This window comes from Sus scrofa, unplaced genomic scaffold (genome assembly GCF_054392235.1).
Source record: "Sus scrofa isolate SSC_HxYL_T2T_F1_AM1 unplaced genomic scaffold, Sscrofa_HxYL_maternal_Yorkshire_Landrace_v2.0 dam_43, whole genome shotgun sequence".
Taxonomy (NCBI): Eukaryota; Metazoa; Chordata; class Mammalia; order Artiodactyla; family Suidae; genus Sus; species Sus scrofa.
Genome location: NW_028146966.1, coordinates 26,240 through 43,937, shown reverse-complemented (window position 1 = coordinate 43,937; position 17,698 = coordinate 26,240). Strand labels below are relative to the sequence as shown.

Below are 17,698 nucleotides of genomic sequence, written 5' to 3'. Positions count from 1 at the left end.
GGGTTAAGGATCCGACGCTACTGGGAGCTGTGGGTGTAGGATCGCAGATGCAGCTCGGATCCCGAATTGCTGTGACTGTGGTGTAGGCCGGCAGCTGTAGCTCTGATTCGACCCCTAGCCTGGGCACCTCCATATGCCACGAGTGTGGCCCTTAAAAGATGAAAGAAAAAAAAAAGAAGCCTGATCATGAGCAAATATCTGTGTGGCGCCCTCTGCTTTCATGATGAGGCTGGACCTGCAGGGCCCCAAGGAGTCTCCTCTCCCCGCCAGCTCCTGCCCTGTGCCTCACCTGCTCAGCAGCCCTCAGCGTCCCCAGCTCCTCAGATGCCCCCGGCAGAAGGACGGGCTCTCCCCATCTGCCAGACACGGGCCGAGGGGGCAGGGGAAGGGGAGGGGCTGATGCTGCTGGCAGACTGAGCCACCCTGCTGGTCCCCATGTGCGCGGTACAGCAACCTCAGCCCTCCCGGCCCCCTCCTTCCCTGCTACCCTGTTAGCTCTGCGGGGATCTGTGTTCCTTGCGTGAGGAAATGAGGAAATTGGAGAGCTAAGAAATGTTGTCATATGTATTTCTGAAGGCACGGCTACTGAAACCTCTAGGAGTTGGCGAGTACGCTGTAATAATCGCACAGCGATGTCTGGCTTTATAACGACATACTGCAAAGTGACAGTTTAGACTAAGTTCAACTGCAATCTTTCATAGAACAACCTAAGAATAAATTAAAAAGTGATCCAAATAACCGAAATACTTGGTAACTGGATCTGCCGCTGGCCCTGTCCCCTCTCTCTGTCTTACTGCTGGGGGTGCCCGCAGGGTGTGCTCTGCAGTTGAGTCAGCTCTGAGCAGGCGTCTTCTCCAGCCCCATGGATGGAGGCCAGCGGCTGAACCACCAACCCTCAGCAGGATGGGGTCTATGCCTGGAACCTCGCCTTTGGGTCCTGATCTGCACCGGAAAGCGGGGGCTGGGGGTGGGGTGGGGGAGCAGACCAGCCGCGGAGGCCGAGCACCGGGCCCAGACGGGAGGCGGGCACCTGTGCTGCACAGAACAGCCAACGTCTCCCCCACCAAAGCCGAGCGAGCTGACCGGCAACTGCGACCCCTCCAGGCAAATGTCCCTTCTCTCCCGCCCCCGCGCATCTGTCACGACCACGTCATACTCCTTCGACACGGGTTGCCGGCACGGCCCCTGGAATCAGACAGCAGGGCCCGGACAAGCTGCTCCCTCAGAGGCACGGCCACTCTCCTCCGTTAGCAGGACCTGTCTTCCCTTCGCCGTTCACAGGCCCTGAGAGCGCCTACCAATCTGTGGGTGAGGAAAAGACCTGGGGCTTTTTCCGATGAATTTAAACCAAACTACGTACCCGAGCACTTGAAAAAAACAGATCTTTTGAACAGAAAGTTTTTAAAGTCCATCTCTGTGAAGTTTCATCTCTTAGAATGAACCAGGTGGAGTGGTGCTATAACGAAATTTTTTCTGGGCGCCTCCCTCGCCCGCCCACCAGCCACCTTCGAACCTCACCAGGGCCAGGTCAGCACCCGAAACTCACACGAGCTCCCTGAAAACTCACTTCTGTGAGATCTGACTCTGAGCAGGGCGGTAAGAAAGCTCTGTGGTCCCCGAGGCAAAGGACGGACCGCTCCCAGCCAAGGTGGCTGATTCCTGCAGGGCTCTGCAGCAGTGTCCTCTGCGGTGCTCTAAGCCTGGGTGGCAGCAGTGTCCCCCAAACCAAGCTGAGGACAGCATCTCTTGGATTAGAACATTTTAGGGGATTAGTGTGTCATCTAATTATGTGGGGATTTACTAGCTGATTTAAATAGCCAGAGAGAATGGATACACTTTCGGAAGCACCTAAGTTGCTCCCAGCAAGGGAGAGCTCCCGCTGGCTTCCTGAGCCAGGAGCTGAGGAAGTGGTGGTCAAGCAGCAGGTCAGGTCTCCCTCCGCAGCCCCCGGAGACCTGAGATAGAATCCACTCTCTGCCGGATGGGAGGGCAGGCGTCTCTGTTCTCCCAGCCCACGCTGATTTCCTCCAGGGGCCATCTCTGTCTTGTTTTATTGGGGTTTTTTCCCTTTTGCCTGGGTGATACAATTTTATTTGTCCTCCTAGTAGTTGAGCCACGACAATAAACTTGCCTAACATTGCCCAGCTCTCCATCAATACTTGGAAAACTTCCCAAAAGAACCTGTGCCTTGGTGAATCAATGAGGGCATTTATAAATCAATAAATCCCACTTTGAAGATGCCAGCATGTTTAGTTTTTCATCAGCCCCTAATGTTTCTGGGTGGTTCCAATTCTAACTGTTGGGTAAACAGTCACTAACCCAAGAGAAAATTTCTCTCTTTGCAACTGTGGAAACCATGACTCTACCCCCCTCCGGGGACAGACACTACATCCCTACAGCTATCCGAGGACAGCGGAATAGGTTTCTCTCGAGAACGAAGCAGCTGGATCACAGACCGAAGCAAAGAGCTGCAGCACGAAGGGGCTTCAGCAAAAGCAAATCGAAACAAGGAGCAACAGGCAGAGCCGTGGGTTTCAATACCAAGACGAGACTGAGTGACAGAGGAGCGTCCTGGAAAACTTTCAGGCCCTGGCAACTCCCCTTGGGAACTCTGGACACGCGCCCTCATCAGGCTTGTCCTGGGCCGAGCTGCTCTCATCCTGCGGTGGGCTCTGCCGTGAGGTGTTTGTTTTTGCCTCACGCTTGCGGAAGACTGGTTTGGGGGCCAAATGGACTCCCGTTTATGCAGACACTGGGCGGGCAGCAGATTTGAGCGTGAGATCGCAAAGGAGATAAGGGAAAGGCTGTGGACAAGAGAGGGCCCGGAGCAGGAGGTGCTGCCGTGAGGAGAGGCAATACGGAGCCGAAGACAGCATTCTGCTTAGATTTTGGTCACTAATCTAACCTAAGTTCGTCAAAAAATGTGGGAAAAACCAGAAGAGTGAGCATGAGGTGCATCCTGGAGCCAAGCAGGTGCTTCGCAGAGGCCACCAGTGCCACCCTGCAAAGAGCCATCTGCAGCCAACGAGACTGGGAGCACGGACAGCTCGCCTGAGGACAGCCAGAGCTGAGACGTGGAGCCACGGGAGCCACGAGCCTGGTTCTGAGGCAGGCAAGACTTGCGGGGCGGTGTGTCCTGTCACGTGAAAAGTCATGTCTGTGGAGCTGCAAGTTGACACAGGTAAGGAGAATGATAAATATCTGGGCACTCTCTGGGGAGCTGGGCCTTCTCCACCAGGCAGGAGGCGACGGCCACAGGGTGCAGAGTTCTGGATGCCCTGCCCGAGGTGGACGACAGCCAGGGCACGGCTCTTCGAGTCCCTCCCAGCTTCACATAAACACGTCAGCACACCTGATCTTCCCCGACAGCAACGTGCGCTTTTAAAAAGTAAGGCCAATGAAGCAACGCCACAGGGAGAGCCTGGAGTGGGGCTCTCTCTCTGGCGACTCTCCCACCTCAGACAATCAGAGAAGCGACTGAGGAGGCATCTCTGGGGTCTGGAGGCAGGACACGAGCAGACCTCCAGGAATAATTCTTTTTTTTGGTCTCGCCCATGGCATGTGGAAGTTCCCAGGACAGGGATCAAACTCATGCCACAGCAGTGACAACACCAGATCCTTATCCTGCTGAGCCACCAGGGAACTCCACGAGAGAGTAACTCTTTATTCAATGAGACCTACTCGGGGTGAGCACCTCCTGCCCACATCAGCCACTGTACTGGGTTGAAGAGTGTCCCCCCATTTCCTGTCTACCCAGAACCGCAGAACATAACCTTATTTAGACAGAGGGTATGGCAGATCGAAACAGTCAGAGATCTTGAGATGAACGCACGTTGGCTTTAGGGACGATTTTATCTTTCTTTTTTTCTTTTGTCTTTTGAGGGCCACACCTGCGGCATATGGAGGTTCCCAGGCTAGGGGTCCAATCAGAGCTACAGCTGCCGGCCTCCACCACAGCCACAGCCACGCGGGATCCGAGCCGCGTCTGTGATCCATACCACAGCTCATGGATCCTTACCCCACTGAGCGAGGCCAGGGTTCGAACCTGCAATCTCATGGTTGCTAGTCAGAGTCGTTAACCACTGAGCCATGACGGGAACTCCCGATTGTATCTTTTAAAGGAGGGGTGGTCTGGACTCAGACGCGGGGAAGGAGGCCATGAGGATGGAGATAGGAAGCAAAGCGATGAGTTACAAGCCAGGAAATAACTCCTGGACCAGTGGGACCAGGGGAGCCTTCAGCGGGAGGATGGCTCTTAGGACACCTTGACCTGGGACTTCTGACCTCCAGAACTATGACAGAATAAATTTCTATTGTGGCAAGCCACTAAGTTTGTTGCAAGTTTTGGTGGCAGCCCCAGGAAACTAATAGACAGAGAAACCACCTTTTCATGAAACCATAGCATCCAATGCACACAGGCGCTGCCAGGGCCATTCACTAACCACGGCCCTGTAACTGCCCTCTTGCTTGGCCAGGGTTACTGCTGTGAGAAGGACAAGAATACCAGGTGATACGCGGGGGTCTGAGAGGGCACCCCTCTCTCCCCAGGTGCTGGGAGTCTCAGGGCTGTGGCAAAGGGGCAGAGCAGCGCCCCAAACACGACTTCATGCATCTTACGTTGCCTTCCGTGTCTGCGGGGCATTGGGTGAACGAGCTCAGCGCACCCTCGGGGTAATTCCGCAGGACCATCTGCACTGCCAACCTGGGTGGGGGGGTCAGGACCTGGACAGGATGCCCTGCCTCCAAGGACCCCACGTGGTCCTAACGCCTACCCCGGGCCTGGGGGAGGAGAGGCTAGGGTGGGGCCTCCCCACAGCCCCTGGGTCACTAAGAGGAACATATACCCACTGTCAGAAGAGACAGAATTTAGCAAGTCGGGCTGCAAACTACAGAGGAGTGCTGGGCATAAGAGGGAAGAGGTGTGAGATCAACGCCAAGACTTTGTGAGGCTGCGCGAGCACGTGGCCTGCTGCTCTGTCCCTGGCCTCAGCTCATGGCGAGGGGCGGCACCTGGCCACTGTCTGCCCCTCAGCCCCTCCCTGGCTCTGGATCTAGCCTGTCGACACGGGGTAGGTTCAGCGCCCCGGTAGCCGCGGAAGTATCTGTTCCCCTCCTGTAGCCTGTGCTCAAGCCTCAACCTGGTTTGCTGGCCTTGTTATCAAGTCCTGCCTTGGTAAAAGCCACACGCCTCCCTGCCACACGTGACTGCAGTGTCCAACGAAAAGAATGTCAGGGAGATGAGAACCAGCATCCAACCGTACTGAACCGTTCAAGTCTCAATGTGCGGCGGGCCAGATGCTGACCTGACGTAAGAGCATCAATTCAACTTAACCCCAAAGAAAGACAAGTCTGCTCTGCACACGCGCACGTGCACCTGCCCCCCCAACGGCAGAGTCTTGGTTATCCCACGAGGAGACTCTACCTGCGGACTTCCTGTTGCCTTTATCGCCCCTCGCCGCCTCTCTCTGGGACTCTCACCAGGGACCCTGTCATCCTGTGGTGACACCAAGCCCTGCCAGTGCTGCTTCACGCTCTCCCCACCCAGGCGAGCTGCAGGCCACGGCTCAGAGGCTCTCGAGCCGTCGATTTACCTTTGCGATCTGCACACACCAGTTGAGCAGGTGCTGGGAGCCGATGTTGTCCTTGTGCTCGCGGACGTAGTCCAGGAGGCAGCCGAAGGGCATGAGCTGCGTGATGAGCTGCACCGTGGAGGTCAGGCAGATGCCCAGGAGGCGGCACACATGAGGATTGTCCACACTGGCCATCACGTAGGCTTCCTGGGGGAGGAGAGCCAGGCACGTGAGAGAGGCTGGCCCGCCCATGGGAGCTAAGGGAGAGCCAGACAGGACCTTTCCAGGTGAAAAGGCCGAACGTGATTCTCAGCTGGGAGCACGCGACGGCCCAGGAAGCATCTAGCACAGCAGGAACATGGGGTCTCGCCCCCTCAGAGCGCACCCACAGACCCCGGGCGGCGCTCACTGTTGCCAGAGCGCTGGGGAGAAGGAGACCTGATGTCTCTGTGTCTGGGTGCTCCTGGGTCGTCACAAAGACTCCAGCTCAAGGTCAACGACGCGACCTCAGGGCCGGTAGGAACGCACACCGGGCCTCCGCCTGAGAATGACCTGCCTCCGCCCGGAGAGGAGGGTTCTGGGGAAGGGACCTCACTCTGCCCGGAGCTCCACGGGCTTGCTCAGCGCCAAGCCCTTCCTGCAGGCCCGCTCTGGGCGCCATGCAGACGGAGGAAGTTAGACTTGCAGCGACGGAGGAGCCACCCAGGGGCCACTCCTGAATAGCCGGTCTGTGCACCCCACCTCAGTCTCGGGAGGGAGAGCACCCCATCCCCCTTCTGCTGCCAGAGGCTGCCAGGCAGGAGCCTTGTATGACACAGCCCCGTTTTAACCCTTCCCAGGCGGAGGACGCTGGTCTCACTCACAGCCACGCACACAGCTGGGCCTGGCTTCTGTCTGACTGAGCATGAGGGACTCCTCCCTCTCTGGCCATAAGCCCCTCTCTTTCCCTTGGGGACACTGGGGTGGTGACACTGTGCAGAGGCAGAAGAATCACCTGGTCTCCAGGACAAAGTCTGGGGGCCCTTTCTGCATCTTCCCACTGTGTGGGGAGTGGGCTCTCTGCCCAGAAGTGAGGGCAGCCTGGGCCAGGTGACAGCACCGAGGGTGGCTGCCACAGGAGCCACAGGAGCCGACAGAGACAGGGCTGGGGTCCAGCGGCACATGTACATATTCCTAAATGCAAATGTGGCGGCCCCAGGTTCTGGCCTTAACCCTTTTTCCGGCCTCACTGTTCCTGGAGGCTCTGCAAAGGCTCCTGACCTCTGCAACGCCCACCTCCCAGGCCTGCCCACCCTCAGGAGGGCCTTGCCTGGAATGCCCTTCGACCTCCTCTGTCCCTGGCTAACCGCTCCTCAGAGGAGCCGCCCTAACACCCAAGCTCCATTCTGCTCTCCTGGCATCTTGCAGATTTTTCCCGGAGCTGGGGCAGAATGGGGCGCAGGCTCAGCTGTGCTGTGTGAATTGCTGGGGGCGGGGGGGGGCGGGTACCGCCGCAACCCCCCACATCCATTCCCGCTTCATCGTGCCAGCAGCCTAACACCCCTCTAGGCACACAGATGCCTCGAAAATGCCAGGGGTGAACTACCGAGAAATCATACATAGCCAGAAATTCAAAGCTAATCAGAGACCAGGCCACTTCCACGAACAAAAGAAACCCACAGCTTTGAGAGCTGCTACAGGAAGTCCACCTGGACACTTCCCTGGGCGGTGCCCCGCTCCCAGGCTGCCCCCTGTGCTGTGCCCCTCCTTGTGCAGTGTCGGGCAGGGAGCGGTGCAGTGCTTTGCACCTTCAGGCTGCTTACAAAGCGCCAGGCGGAGAAGGCCCGCAAGCAGTGTCTTCTGAGGCCGTTGTTTGTCTGAAAGGAAAAGTGAGGCCCAGCGAGGCTGGAAGACCGTGCCTCAGACCAGGGCACGGCCCGCCTACCCCGAGGTTGTCACCCCCTGGTCACCCATGCACCTGGGAGGGTGGCAGTGCTAGACCTCATGACACGGGGCGCATGTATAAATCTGTTCTGCATTCTCTCTCCATTGCCTGCCCTAAATTTAAACTGGAAAGTTGGTGGAAAAATTAATAGGCCAGGCAACTGCCGGAAAAGCACAAATCTCATTTCTCCTCCGAGTCTGGGAAGCTGTACAACCATCACACCAAAGAAATCCCCTGGCTGCTCCTACTTTCTCAAGATCTGGTTGAGATCTGGAAACAGGCTGTACTCGTTTCAGAGGGAGAAAAAGTGACAGAGCAGAGCAGTGTGACAGCCCGTCTGCTGTGGGGCCCGAGGCGGACCCAGACCTGGGGGTCAGCGACAGAAGGCCAGCATGGGCACTGGGCCACCCGGAGCCTGGAGCCCCGCCAGGGCCCTGCTCCTATTAAGAGCAGATGGGGAACAGAACCAGGTCATCTCCCTGCACCCCCAAGCCTAGGCGAAATGGGGCGTCCTGATCACTGAGCGGGAGTTCACGTGAGCTTTGCTCGGAGCTGTGTCTCTTGACTCTCAGGGCGCACCGTGACCTCTGGAAAGAATGCCTGCGACTGCGTGGCCTCTCTGTGCGGCAGCCCTGCCAGGCACGGCTTCCAAGGCCGAGGGCAGAGTCACGTTGCAGGAGGGCCTCTGAGGCTGGGTGACCTTGAAAGTCCGCTATGTTGTCAAGATGCTGGTTGGTGCCTCCCTTCTCCCTTCCTTCTCCCTCGTCTGAGAACTAGTTTAAGTCAAAGATCAGGGAAAGGGGTTTCACGACGTTTTCAGCTCCTTCGGGAGAGGCACGGGCCTGACTTTAAGGAGGAGAAGGAGCCGCCTCTCTCTCTGAAACTGTCCCAGTAACTCAGCCACTACTGACAGCGCCGTGTGCCTGGGCTCTGGGGTGTGCGGGCTGGACCTCGGAGCTGGCCTGGCAGCCACTTACAAACATCCTGAAGGCCACGAGCAGCATCTGTGCTGCCCTGTTCTGCAACTCACTGCTGCACCCCATAGACACAGCTGCCCTCCCGCCAGGGCCCTGGCGGCCGCACCCCCCCTTCTGGGGATGGCTCTGGGAAGGTGCCCAGCAGTGGCAAGGCCTCAGGCCTCAGCCCTCGGGGAACAGCCCAGCAGGTGTTAAAGCAGCCAGAAGACACAGAAAAAAGAGACCAGGGCTGCCACAGGACACAAAGACAAGGAGGAAAAAAGACGAGCAGGACACAGCAGGACCGGAGGAAAGTGGGCTTCACAGCTTTTAATCTTGTCCATCGTTACTTTCTCTTCCACCCCAGCTCTGCCCCCCAGAGGCAGGTTTCTTCTAAGCTGAAGGTCCCTAGGGGCCGTTTCCGGGAGACCACCTGCTTCCCGGGGCATAACCACTGCCTCCGGAGTTGTCCTTATTGCGCACAGCAAACATCATCGGAACTCACCCCTCCACGTCATTTTGTGGAAATGATTAGAATGTCTTTAGCGATTAAAAAAATGAGTTTAAGGAAGCGAGTTCTGCAAAAAGATCTCTTTAACATTGAAGGGGAAGGAGCTGATGGTGTGAGTGAAGAGATGCTATAAATCACTTGTTCACTGTGCTTCTGTTACGTTCTGTTGTTACGCTATGTTATGACATTACATCAACAGACTCCACAGTAAACTGTAAACCATTAAAATGCAAGACAACTTTTCTTGATATGCATCACGTCAAAAATGCATGAGACTTTGATTGTATGGACATGTCCTGTCTCACGTGGAAATGGCCGAGCGGGGGTAGGCTGCCTGGAGAAACGGGGATGGGGCGAGAGGGTGCACCTGGGGAGACCTCGAAAAGCCCAGGTTGGCTCTGCTTGCCATGCGTTCTGTGGGGAGATTCCACTGGGGGAATTACATTCGCCTTTGTCCTTCCGGGCTGGAAGATAAAGTGAGTTGTCCAGATTTTCGAGTCCGCAAAGGCAATCATTTTCCTTTTCCTTTGACTATTTCCCTCACTCACTGCTGAGGCCTCTTCCACCTCCACTTTCACTGGCTCTGCTTCAGGACCACAGAAGGAGAAGCCCGCCCCGCCCACAACAGGAGGAGGCCAGTGCTTTAGCCCGGGACCCTGAGTGTGTCCACCGGGGCTACCTGCACAGCCTCTGCTGAGCTCCAGGATGGCCCCTCTTTCTAAGAGTGCCCAGCCCCTCACCGAATAGTGGGGGTCCAGAGAAGGTGGAGAAAGTTCAAGAGGATCGAAAGTAAAAGCTTGGACAATAGTCTTGTGAGGTATTTCAAAGACTCCATCAAGTTGTATCAGCAGACAACATGGGAAATAAACAAATTATTTTGAGAAAAGTACTGAAGGTGAACCACAGGTTATAGAGTATTTAGAGCATTAAACTGCTAATCCTGGGCACCTTTAAAAAGCCACTTCAAAGATGAGATATTTGGTGGAACGAAACGAACATGCATTTCAGAGTCAGAAGCCACATGACCCTGAGCAGGAGACTTCACGCCTCCAATACTTCATCAGAAGCACGACAAACACAACGCCTACAGCCACGTGAGCCCGCCGGGGGCACAGAGACAGCCACTGGTGGGTGCCCAGCGACCACGGGTTCTATCCTTCTGGGGGCGGTAACAGGTGGGTCTTTATGAGAGAGAATTATACCAACTGTAGCCAGAAGGAAAACAGGCGAAAAGGAACCATTTAGAATGGGGTGATAAGAAAGCCTAAAGCCAGCAGGTGCCGCCAAGAACGAGGAAAGGTGGCCGCTGGTGTCCAGGCCTGCAGCTACAGCTGGAGAACAAGCAGACACTCACGTCAAGAATTTCCTTGTTGGCTTTTGGAGAAGTGGCTTCTCTTAATTCCTTGATAGCCACAGGAATTTTCACCTTCTCACCTTCTGGGATCCAGAGGCCCTGTGACAAAGAGAGGGGAAGACGTTGGTGACGGTCACACAGGTGAGACTCCACTCCTGGGTGGCTGGGCGTCATCAGTGACCCCACCCCAAAGTGCAAGGGGCTGGAGTTCAGCTCTGCACCCAAGGCCGCCAGTGCCAGGAGCTGGCAGCTGAGCAGCTCTTTCGCTGTTGTGTTCCAGGAGTCAGAGCAGTGCGGCAAAACCCCTAGCACGTGCCAGTTATAAAGCCAGGAAGAATCAGCAGGTCCAGAATTCGGAGATTCCAGGTCCAGGCCAAACTGAAATGAGACCTTATGCAAAGAGGATAGAGGAAAGAGGAATGAAGAGGCTTTATCTGGATGCTGCCATGCGGGGGGTGACAGACAACCTTCTTTCAGACTCACAGGAGGCAAGTCCCCCTCTAAGAGCTCACACTGTCATCCACAAAACGTATGTGCCTGTGTACAGGTTTCGCTGCACCACTGTGTGTCACCGTGACTCTAAACGATTCTTCCCCACACCTTGGGAAAAACGCTGGAATTTCCCAAACTCGCAGGGACGCAGAGAGCACAGCTGGGGACCGGGGTCCCGCGCAGACCGGACGGCTCACCTTGTACACCGTGCCGAACGCGCCGGAGCCCAGCACCTTGACCTTTTTGAATTCCGTCTCCTTCAGGATCCTCAAGAGAGCTTGGTTGGGAGCTTCTCCACTGGGTGTGAGAGGCTCAACCAGCTGTGAGAAACAAGGGGAAAGGCTGATGCCCCGCAGCGTGGGGGGGAAGGGGGGCGCCGGGGGGCGGGATCAGATGCGGATGCGACCATGACGCTCTGGCGCGGAGAACTCGCCGCGCCCACTCCGGAGATCCAGACACCTGTTCTATCGAACTGGGTGACAGACACAGTGGGGACGGGGACGATCCCCCATGGAGCTATCCTTAAAGAGAACAGCTCCACTGCAACAAGTGCGGTTTTTCTTTCTGTGCCCAGGCCAATCGGCTGGACTGAGAACACCTAGGGATGGATTTGTTCCATGGCGGTCATTCTGGCAGCCTAGCGGGCCCCTCACCACCAGCACCGTGATGTTTTGAGCTGCGCTGGGTCCTTCCTCCCAGGAACTCCAGGTTCTGACATGGATGCCAGCTGGGACCAGTTTGTGGAATTACAGGGTCAGGGACCACACTCGTCCCAACAGGGCTCAAGAAGGAGCAGCCACTGGCACGGACAGGGGCATTTTCCAAAGCAACATCTCCTGAGTTCAGAGCACCTCCGCAGGCACCTAGGCACAGGCTTCCCCGGGTCTGCGGAGCGCAGGCCCACAGTGGACAGTGCGCCGCGGGTGGTAACCACTCATGGATTCTACTTCTCGTAGAAACGGCCGCATTTTATCGGATTCGTGCACCAGAACGCGCGTGTAAACGCTTGTAATTGACATCCAGCGATACCCCCTGACTTTTTTCCTTTCTAAACAAAGCCCCGACGTGCCACCCACACCTGGAACCCGGCTCTCAGCGCGCGTCCCCAGCCGGCCCCCGTGGCGCGCTCACCTCCCGCTCCTGCAGCAGCCGGCGCAGCGTGCGCTTGCGGACGATGTGGCGCCTGCGCAGAAAGAGGCCGACCCCCAGGGCCAGCACCACGGCCAGAAGCAGGCCCCCCACTATCCCGGTGGCGATGGACGGGATCTTGGGCCTGGAACGAGGGGTAGACACACGGGGTGAGCTTTGCTCTCAGACTCTGTCACTCTGGCATTTTACATGTTTCCTGCCTGTTTTGCTGCAATGCCATCACTTACAACCATCCTGAACGTGGAATATGCGCAGCTTCTAAAGGAGAGAAGACGGCGGACTAGGGGCTCAGGGCAGGGGTTCCGAATTGCTTCGATGGAGGAGCCTCCCCACCCACCCACCGTTTCTGCATTTTTCAAATTGAGGTATTGTCTGGATTCCTCCATAGGACAATTAATATCTTCATCTGTTGATTAAAAAAACATAACTCAAAAAGTAATTCTGACTTCAGTCATGCTTTCCACCTGAGACTGTGACCCCAGCGTAGCAGGCATGAGGGCCTGCCCTCTGCCCACGCCAGACGGATAGTATCTGCTGTCCAGTCTGCACGGAGGACCCTTCCCAAACCCTTAGCCCACCTATCTGTGGGCCGCTGAAACCCTGCGAGGGACGAGGGCCAAGGGAGGAGAAATGGGGTCTCTCCTTGGGAGAACAGGAGGGAGAGGCTGGACACTCAAAGCCTCCTGGGCTTTCGAGATGGACCACGGGCACGGGAAACGCTGTTTGAATGAGCTTCGAGGATTTTGACAGAGAGCAGTGCTGACAAGTGGCTGATGTCACCACACAGCTGCAAACCTCTCCAGCGCGCTCCTGCCCACGGAGCTTGGCGAAAGCAGACACCCCGAATACAGGGTCAAAGCTCACGGAATTAGTAGATTCTGAATTTGGAATCTTTACAGACTGTTGTTCTCAAGCACCTATGCCATCTGAGCGTCTGTCCAACTTCATATTTTCAGGTAAGAATGCTATTGAATATCAACGATTAAACAGCAGCACTGCTGCGCATAAAAATGTACGAACATCCCTCCAAATTCCCCGTAAGTGAGTCAAATGTGCCTCACAACGCTGTGCTCTCAGCGAGTGCGAGAGCTGTCTCGCTGGGCTGCACCCCCTCCCAGTTCACGCAGTTTGAACTAAAGGGCTTGGACCATTTTGAAGGGACACAGGCAGACAGGAGGAGACCTGGTACCAACTGTGTGTTCCATCTGCAGATAGGGGGAGTGAAAAGAAGAAAAAAATGTGAAAGAGCAAGTGGAACGAAGAACAGTCCCTGCTGGGTCCAAGGTGAGGGAGCAATGGGAGAACCGCATCACTGGGGTCCCGACTGCAGCGCGCAGCGAGGCCGGAGCTTGCTGCTGTCCGCGGCTCAGGTGAGAAGGGGTGTAAACGGAAATCTTGACTTTGAGACGCTGCCCTGTTTGTCCCGAACGTTTCATGGCACGGGAGGAAGGCTCAGTTATCTCGGCTGGTTTCTGGGGCCGAGAGCGAGCTGACGATGCTGGGGAAGGGAATTTGTGAACATAAGCAGGGACAGCAGAGATGCCTGGAAGTCTGGCTAGCGGGTGGGGCTCTCAGGAATGGCCGGCGGGAGCCTAGCATATAATCCCATTCCTCGGAAGTCGTGTGAATGCTAACACCACTCTTTCCTCCTGAGGCTCAACAGGAATTCCCAACCCTGCTTTTCTCAGGGCAGCAGTTCAGGCAGGGATGGTAAACTGATCACAACTGAAATGCTGCAGAGAGTCCTGTGGAGCTTTGTCATCCAACAGAAAGGTACTTCAGACTCAGGTTTGCGGGAGGCTGACGGGGTCAGGGAGGAAGAGGAGGAGAAGCAGGTGGAGCAGGAAGAGTCCGGGAGGCTGGTGAGCCAAGCAGCGAGGCAGCTGCACAGACGGGACACCGGGCCGTCTGTGGGGATGCGGCCGCTCACACCCGGTCTCCCAGGGAGGCACGGCCAGCAGTCCAGGAAGGTGGGCTCTGCTAGGGACTCCCCGGGAGAAGCGAGAACCTGCTGGGCAGAGGCAGCGGAGAAAGGGGGAAAGCACATGGCCCTTGACGTCAAACTCTCGGTGGCTTCTGCTCAGGTCTGCCACCCACACAGCATCACCTACCTGTCCACCGCACAGCCCTCGAGACCTGGTCCGACACAGCTGTAGGGGTTGAAAGAGAAATACACATTGCAATCATTTCACTTCTTTAGCATTTTTTCCTGGAGGGTTTTTTTAATTAAATCATAAGGCAACGTATGTTAAATTACTTTCAAATCATTAGAATCACAATGCGTCTCAATGTCGGTTCTTCATTTTTTTATCAGGCCTTTTTTCACCTGTCCTTTCACTCAGCACCTATTTCTGAGTGTCCACTTTGTGACAGGGGTTGTTCTAGCACTGAACCAAGCGGACCATCTCTGGCCTTTGTTACTGAAATGTTTCCCAACAGAGAAGCAGCTGGGAAACAGGGCTGATTTCAGACCCAGAAATGGGCTTTATCCACTTCTATCCACTGAAACATCGCACGTGAAGCAGGGACAGCATTTGTCTTCATGTGACCCTTCAGCAGCTGGTCCCCTCACATGGGGCAGACCATCATCTGTGACTCTGATTATTGGTGATGATGGAAAAGGCAGAATAAATTGGCTTGGAAGTCATTTGTCAACACGAACATCAATAGGAAAACAAAATATTCCAATTAAATGGAAACGGCTGACATTTATGGCCTGGGGAAAGATGAAGAGGCAATTTCAGGGCCAGTGCGTGCTGGACGCCTCCTGTCAACTGGTTCTAATCTAATCTCTCTGTCTCATTCAAAGGGCTCCGATCTCTACTCCACGCCTCTTGGTTTTGCGGGTCTGAGACCTCTTCTCTGTGGAGTCAGGCAACACAGTCTCTGCCCTGCAAGCCTTGAGGGCTTCCTCCCTGCACCAGGGGCTTCTTCAGGCCCTGGAACACACAGGAGTTCTCCTTTTTCACAACTCGTAGATAACAGAAAAACCCCAAACCTAGGAAAACCATAATTGTCAAAGATGAAAAGCATTTGCAAATGGATGACCCCTGATAAAACCAAACCCTATTCAAGATATCCCCCTCACTAGTGCTCTCCCCCAGAACGCCTGTCAGGCTCGGGCTGCAATGGCACAGGGAGCTCTGCAAAGGAGTTCACACTGGAGCTCGGGGGCAAGGAGCCTCTGAAAGCACTGCTGGGGCACCTGCGGGCTTCCAGCAAGAAGCTACCAAAAGTAAGGAGGTCACAGAGAATGAGGCCAGTTTACCTCTGAATAGACAACGGACAGTTAGAGTGACAGGCTAGGGGCTGGGAGACAGGAGCCCCGGGAAAGCTGACGCTGCCCTGCGCAGCTCTGCAAAAATGACGCCGAGTGTCCAGCAAAAGAGGCCGTGTCCTGCTGCCATTTAGTTTTGTCAGAAAAATTATTCCTTCCCTTCTACTTCTTTCTTTTCTGTTACATACATCAAAACAGGCAAAACTGCATATTTTTTAGTTGAATTTATTGTCACAGAAATCTTCTCATTCCTGACTATGAAAATGTGGTCTCACTGAGAAACGCATTTGCTTCTGGAAGCAGCGTGCTCGTGCGTCCTGGTCGGGGCACTGTCACTCCTGGCTGCTGAGTTGTGGTGGCGCCTGGCCTTTCTCAGTGTCCCGCTTTTCCACATGGGGAAAGCGGTGGGCTCGCTCTGAGGCAGCCCGTTTACTGAGGCTGCGCGTATCACACACATGCAAAGAACTGTTTTCGAACTTTCCCTCACCTTCATGCATGTTTCTCTGTACTTCAAAAATTAAATCCATTCTATTATTTAATTCCTTTGGGAGAAGACACAGATAACAAGGCTGCAGAAAGCTCTATGCCCTTCTATCAATGACATGTGCTCACAGACACACACATATACAAACACATTTATTTCCAAAAGACAGAAAAAGGTGGAAAAACATTTATTTTATATGGGTACTATCATTCTGTTTTAGAGAATCTGCTCTGAAATTGCTTATTTGGGGGGAATACACAAAAATACTTTAAGTGAAAAATAGCCAAGTATAAGTTATATTATGCTTTGTAGAGTTTGCAAACAGGTCAATATAACCAGCATGCTGATACACACAAAGGGAAAAATATGAAAAATCTTAAAACTGCTACCAAGCAGGTATTCAGTAAAATTCAAAATCCATTCTAAATTTTAAAAAACAGTTTAATAGTAGGAACAGATGATTATTTCTTCAATGAGATATTAAGGATCTCACACTAATAGCAAATACTGTTTTTTGTGTTTTTTTTAAGCCACACCCACGGCATGCAGAAGGTTCCCAGGCCAGGGATGGAACCCAAGCCACAGCAGTGACAACGCTGGATCCTTAACACGCTGCAACACCAGGGAGCTCCTGCAAACGTTGCTCTTAATGGTGATTCATGACAGCCATTCCCCTACCCTCTGATATAAAATTCTAACCCTAACCCTACTACTACTAGATGTCCACTACTATTGTAGCTGATATCATTCTAGAAATTCTAGCCCTTGTAATATGATCTGAAACATTTGGAAAAGAGATGAAGATACTATTATTGGAGATGATATGACTATTTTCCTGGTAAATTGAAGATCATGAACTCACACACTGATTTCAGAGGAAGTCAGTGAATATATTCCTCCAGCGAAAAATCAGAGCTATCTTGTATTTTAGAGAAAATAAATTAGAAGGTGTACTAGAAAACAAGATCCACCTCACAATCGCGAAAATAATTACAAAATGTTTAGGTAGAACATGAAAGAACAAAACTGTAAAACTTTACTGAGCTAGGAAAGAGGGTATCTGAATCTGTGAAGCAATTGTCCACTCCTGACTTGGAATACAAGCTACTTACTGTAAAAGTGTTAACCCTGCTCAAATTCACGTATTACCGGCTTTCGTTTTTTGTTGTGTGTGCGTGTGTGTCAGACTCGTAAACGATTCCGGGTCCCTGGAATCGGCTGCTGGAGCAGATGAGAGGAAGGCAGAGAGGGGCACCGGCAGGCTCGTGGGAACACCCGGCTCCCGACGTGCTGCCGGGGAGTCTCCCTTCAGTCACCACAGACCAGAACGCCTGGGCAAGGTCACGGAATGTGAGTCCTTCCATCCACCCTCGGGACGCCGGAGACTCGAGGAGGTGACACGATGGAAGGAGCCCAGAGTAGAGTCGTTCCCGAATCACGGGTCTCTAGGCCCAGGCTCTGCCATCTAAATGCAATTAAAATATTGTGGGGAAAATGCTTCAAGACTCCTGATTTTTGGAAGTCTAATTGGAAGGCCCTGCATCCCTACGAACACCAATCAGATGATCACCAGCACTGCACCTCCTTCACCAGCATCACTGCAGCCTCCACCATGCCGGCAGCGGCTCAGCACCTCAGTGCAATCATGATTGAGGACGCTTGTGTTCCAGGCACTGTCTTAAGGACATTACACACACTAACTCAACATCAAAAAAATCCTGTGAGCTATGCAGTATTATTACCTTAATTTATGGATGAGGAAGGTGAGGCACAGAGAGGTTATAACACTCGCCTGAGGCCACACAGCTAGTAAGATGTGGCTCCAGAGAAGAGTAACAGGTCCAAATGAGGTTGAGGATTATGAGAAATACAAGGAAATACGAAATACATATGACAACTCGATTTCTCTTTCTGATTTCTAGCCCAGTTTGATTCTCAAATTTATCATCTTGGTAAATAAGATGCAAACACTCAGAGTGCC

The 17,698-nt window shown here is 54.1% G+C and overlaps 1 pseudogene across 1 annotated transcript in view; it reads right to left on the bottom strand.

Moving 5' to 3' along the window:
- LOC146394310 (epidermal growth factor receptor-like) overlaps positions 1-17,698 on the bottom strand; it is a 61,108-nt pseudogene that overhangs the window by 18,262 nt on the left and 25,148 nt on the right. The window contains exons 15-19 of the transcript XR_014836258.1: positions 14,068-14,106; positions 11,939-12,080; positions 11,005-11,127; positions 10,316-10,414; positions 5,592-5,777 (exon numbers count right to left, since the gene is read on the bottom strand). The product of XR_014836258.1 is annotated as an epidermal growth factor receptor-like (transcript). The remainder of the gene's footprint in view (positions 1-5,591; positions 5,778-10,315; positions 10,415-11,004; positions 11,128-11,938; positions 12,081-14,067; positions 14,107-17,698) is intronic.